The sequence below is a fragment of the Amyelois transitella genome, chromosome 7 (genome assembly GCF_032362555.1).
Source record: "Amyelois transitella isolate CPQ chromosome 7, ilAmyTran1.1, whole genome shotgun sequence".
In the NCBI taxonomy this organism is placed as follows: Eukaryota; Metazoa; Arthropoda; class Insecta; order Lepidoptera; family Pyralidae; genus Amyelois; species Amyelois transitella.
This window is the reverse complement of record NC_083510.1, coordinates 4,277,920-4,283,191: the sequence shown is the minus strand read 5'-3', so window position 1 is coordinate 4,283,191 and position 5,272 is coordinate 4,277,920. Positions and strand designations below refer to the sequence as shown.

The following is a 5,272-nucleotide window of genomic DNA, read 5'->3' as shown; positions in this document are numbered from 1 at the left end:
TGAATATTTTTCATACAATACTTATATGTAATTGATTTATTATCTGCAATTCACAATTTTTCACCCCATACAACAGTGCTATAATTAATTCATTAAGTGGGCTATCCCAATTAAGACAAATTTATTGCATGATACGAGCAAATATGTTTGCAAATTCACACTTCAGTTATTTTGACTTGCATACCTACCATTATATTACTAAATAGTTTCAAAATACCGAAAATGTCTAGGTAAGGTTAATTGCCTAGTTAATATGACGCAATGAAAAGTATCAATGAACAAGTGCCTATGTCAAGCCCCTATAGTATGGATTTTTTCCTATATTTAGGAGACATTTAATTTTTTTTTATAGCGTCATACAGTCAATGTGAATGAGTGATGTTAATTAATTTGATCGCTTTGATACTTATGGTGAAAGAAAACATCGTGACAATACTTGCACATTTGGGCATTTGGATGTGTAACTATGATCCAATATGAGTTAGAGGCTATGCTACAAAGTCACATCTCGTGTGAAAAGCTGACTGACCTGGATTGGATCCAGGATGATCACTGACGAACCCCGTTTCTCACCAGAGAGATGAGAATGCAATGGTATTGGTACGACAGGTAGATGATGAAATTGAAATCATTTTGATATGGCTGCTGTCAGATCCAGGGCTTCGAGCTTACAGATACAGAATCCTTTACTATTATTGTAATTTATTCGAATAAACTTTGGTATGCATATACATATTAAATTTGAAAAAAAAAAACTATTCTATCTTAGAAAGAATAGCTTTTTTTCTCAAAAATCAACCCCTAACATCCTAAAACAGGGTTTGCATGAAAGTTATCATAAATGCTAACATTGTGAAACCGGGGTGGGTCGCAAGTAAGAAATAAGTTTGTAACAAAACTTACTTAACTGGTAAAAATATAATGGATGTTTAACTTTATACGTGTTATTAAAGAAAAGTTAAGAATAAATTTGATGTTGCTTGAGGATTTTTAACTTTGCTCACCAACAATAGGTATGCAAACTATAATATAGATCACCGTGAACAGTCATCTGTACCTAATAGGTATCTGTAAGGAAGATGACATTTTACTTGTAACATGTATTAAATACGCCAATATTATTATGTTAGTAATCTGCGAATAGAAAGAACTTATGTAATAAACATATTAATAGGACACTTTGTGCCTTGGGCAAGAAATAATGTCTGCTGGATTATATCAGTACACGATATGATATGAAAATATCTAGTTTAAGTTATTTTATAGCATAACTCATATCCAAACGGTGTCCCGCTAATTAGAGGCTTACTTTAAAATTTAAGTACATATAACAAGGGATCTTTTTGTAAAATGGCGAAATTTATTCGCATTAGGCCAATTCCGTCATTACCTAAGTCATACAGTTAAACATGTCCTTTCAGTCTTTTCGAAATTCTTAGCTTTATCAACCCCGTAAGCAATAAGGACGTAATTATATATGTTAGTAGGATGGATAGCAACCTATCTGTCTGCGATACTGTCTCTGAACCTCATTCCTATCATTAAGCTATTCTAAATGTGGTTTTCAAGTTCTTGACTATTGGCTCTGTCTGACTCGAAAGATATTTGTGTATGTGTGATCATTTAGTAATTTTATTTTTTGTTCAATTGTAATTGTTTTTATATTAAAACTACTTAAACCGTTGGAGGCATAAACCACTGACATGTAGTATCTAAGGACCCGATCTACTTTCCCAGTTTGCATAATGTCTAGGAATTTCATAATGACACGGAGTCGACTTTATGTCACCGCCCAGCCTTACTGACCATAACACTACCATTGTTGACGCTACTGAAGTGCTAAAAGAATTTTTAAATATTTTATTGAATCGTTTCGCACGATTGACTATTTTATGAGCTGTTATAAAAAGAGATTATTTACTATTTTACAAATGTTTACTTGCCGAAATTCAGTTCAAAATATTGGACATTTAGAAATCAAGTATTAGAAAATTTAAAAATATTCTTATATAGGGTGATTAATACAAGTCCTCAAAATACTCCTTTATTAATAAATGTTGATTTGTCCCATCACAAAGCCCTAGCTAAAATGTTTAAGCCAGTTAGTATTTCTCATAGTCCTATCAATAAACAAAAAGCTATAATGAATCTTTGCTATCGCGCGGTTCTTTTTAAAACAATATTGAAATTATAATAAGCTTTTCATAGTATCTTGTATGATTTTTGCAAGAAGCGACTTTCATTAGACTTTTATTGTGGGTGAAACTAATCCATAATGATCATGGATGCACACGAATTTCATCGAGATGTTTTCTATATAGTAATTATAAGAGCATTTGTAAACATCTGTTGTTTTTATATTTTGAAAGTAAGTTTACAAAAAGTAAACTTAAAACCCTCTACAAAGTAATTGTTAACATAGTTGTTTCAATTAGATTCCGCAATCGATGCGACGATGCTTGTTATGTCAATATGTGATGTCAGATACACGTAACAAAATGATCTGCTTATTGCAGATCAGCAACAGCCGATGCATTGATTGGCTATAACAAATAACAAAGTAAAAACTTATCAACATTTCAACACACAAGAAATTAGAAGTCATTATCATGTAGGTATATCTAAATATTTAGCCACAATTTGCTATTTAAAACTTTGCAAGTTTGGAAAAGAATTCCCAGGCCAATTAATAATGACTTCCAAGCTAATTTTTATTTATTAAGATTATACAATTTATTTAATAAAATAGACTTTTTTCTTCATACTTCAGAATTCATAAAATACCACTGATGCAATTTTACTTTAGCAAGCTATTTCTCGCTCGTTCGTTCCAATATAAATTGCAAAAACCACATTTTTATGCAGATATTCTGCAAAATCTTTTTATTCATTTCAGCTATTTTTTTTTATTAACAGTTTACATTCACTGGAGTTTTAATAAGACATACTTTTAATCAGTAAGTAAAGCACTAGTATAAATAAATTTATGGTTTACTATAGATATTCTGATAGTAAATTATTATGGCAATAAAATTAGAACTCTAAACTATAGTTTTTCCTTTGCGGGTAGGCGCGGCGGAAATACGAAAAAAACATAGCTCCACATTAATAATTTATTAAAAATATCTAATCAAGAAAAACTCTGGCTAAAAGTAGATAACTTTGCTGCCAGACTCACCTGCGCTCATCTCACATTATAATCCTATCAAGTATCCTGCGCTTCAACACTAATCTGCATTATGGAGGCTACTCATGGGCTGAGCTTTGATGATCTTCAAAGAACATTCCAAACAAGAATGCAGGAATATGAGGACAAGCTGCTGCAGATTGCTTCAGGGACTTCGCCAAGACATCCTGATTTATCATCGCTTGCACGTGAGTTCAGTGATTTTAAGAAGTTTGTCTTGCAATCATTGTCTGTCATAAAATCGCAGATAGATTTGCTCTCTCTTGGTCAGGACAGACATGAAACCATGATGCGAAGAAAGGTACTGATGCTACATGGGGTTCCAGAGAAAGAAAATGAGAATGTCCAAGATTCTGTCCTTCACATACTTTGCGACAACATGAAATTGGGTAGTGTTGTAAAAACTGATTTAGCGGTTTGTCATAGGCTGGGTTCCCGTCGTGGCAGGATCCGACCGATTATCGTGCGTTTTTATAATATGGATTCTAGAACTCTTGTGTGGGATAGCAAAACCACTCTTAAAGGCTCTGGTGTTACGGTATCCGAATTTTTAACCAATGCCCGGCATAAGGCATTCATCACCGCACGTCGCCACTTTGGTGTGAGGAATTGCTGGACCGTCGAGGGAAAAATCATTGTCTTGCTCCCTAACAAGTCTCGTCATAAGCTGGAGTCCCTCTCCGAAGTGCAAGCCCTTATTGCTGCCCATCCGATTGCTGAAACAAGTTCCGATGGCAAAGAGACGGGCCCGGCAGTCACTCGCAAGCAAAAAGCTGGCTCCAGTAAGGCCCCTGTGGCCCCTAAAGCGAGCAGATTGCGTGGACGTGAGTGAATGACCGGTATTATTGTTTGGGTTTTTCTGTGGCCCAAGGTGGCGGTACATTTATTGTTCACATCTATGTAGGTATTTCTTTAATTTTCTTTTTTGCATATCACCCTTACCTCTATTTTAAATATTAATTTTAAATAAAATTTACTGGTTATTGTTATAGAAATTCACTGTCACACCTCACAGTCTGTTATTGTCTGTCATGTTTTTAATCCAATTGTCATTATCATGATTGTCATTCACCTGTCACCTTGGACTAAGAATTACTGCCACTGTCATTTCTGCTGTGGAGTTGTCATTGTCATCAGAGTATAATTATTAATTGCTGCGTTTTGTTCCAAGCCATAATATTTGTAGCACTTTTTCTCTGTTTCTCTTTTTTTCCTTAACTTGTAATTCTTTTATATTTGTAAAATTTTGCGGAACTGTAATTATTAGATTTTGTGAGTAGTGAGCAATGGGTGAGTTTGGCGGGTAATTTATTGCCTATTAATATAGTCACATTATTTATTATTATAATATTATTATTATTTTTTTGTTAAATTATTAATATTTTGTTAATTGTCTTTTTATGGATATTAACGAGAGTTATTTTTGTTGCTCGTCTTCTTCTTGTAGTTTTCTCAGTGCGGATACGGATTTCACACCTGGACAGCTATTATGCGATGATCTGTCTAGGATTTTTTCTGACTATCCTCGAAATTTTAATATTGTACATATAAATGCACAAAGTATCCTTGGTCATTTCCCAGATTTCGTAACCTCTTTTGATTGTGCTCATTTAGATGCAATACTTGTTTCGGAATCTTTCCTAAAACCCTCACTACATTCTTCTCTTGTCGATTTAAATAATTTTAACCTTATTCGCAATGACAGAGTTGGTGCAGCTTGTGGTGGTGTCGCTGTTTACATCCGAAATTCAATTCCCTATAAAATTCTACGCAGTTCCCCCTCCACTTATTCAGCAACTGCTGAATTTATTTTCCTTGAATTGAATATGCTTCACGCTAAAATACTTCTTGCGGTATTTTATTCTCCTAGTCTCCATATTAATTATTTCAGTACATTTGATTCTCTTTTAGATGAACTTCGTCCCATCTATGAACACATTGTTATAATGGGTGATTTTAATACGTGTCTCATTAAAAACGATTCACGTTCCCTTCAAATTCAAAACATTGTGTCTTCTTATAACTTGAATATCTTACCACTTTCAACAACACATCATGCACCGGGCATCGTCCCATCCCTGTTAG

The 5,272-nt window shown here is 33.8% G+C and overlaps 1 long non-coding RNA gene across 1 annotated transcript; it reads right to left on the bottom strand.

Moving 5' to 3' along the window:
* Positions 1-3,099: 3,099 nt before the first annotated feature.
* On the bottom strand, positions 3,100-4,253 carry LOC132901924 (uncharacterized). The gene is made up of 2 exons (XR_009656947.1): positions 4,130-4,253; positions 3,100-3,903 (listed from the first exon to the last, which is right to left on the bottom strand). It is a non-coding gene; the product is annotated as an uncharacterized LOC132901924 (long non-coding RNA).
* Positions 4,254-5,272: the final 1,019 nt, after the last annotated feature.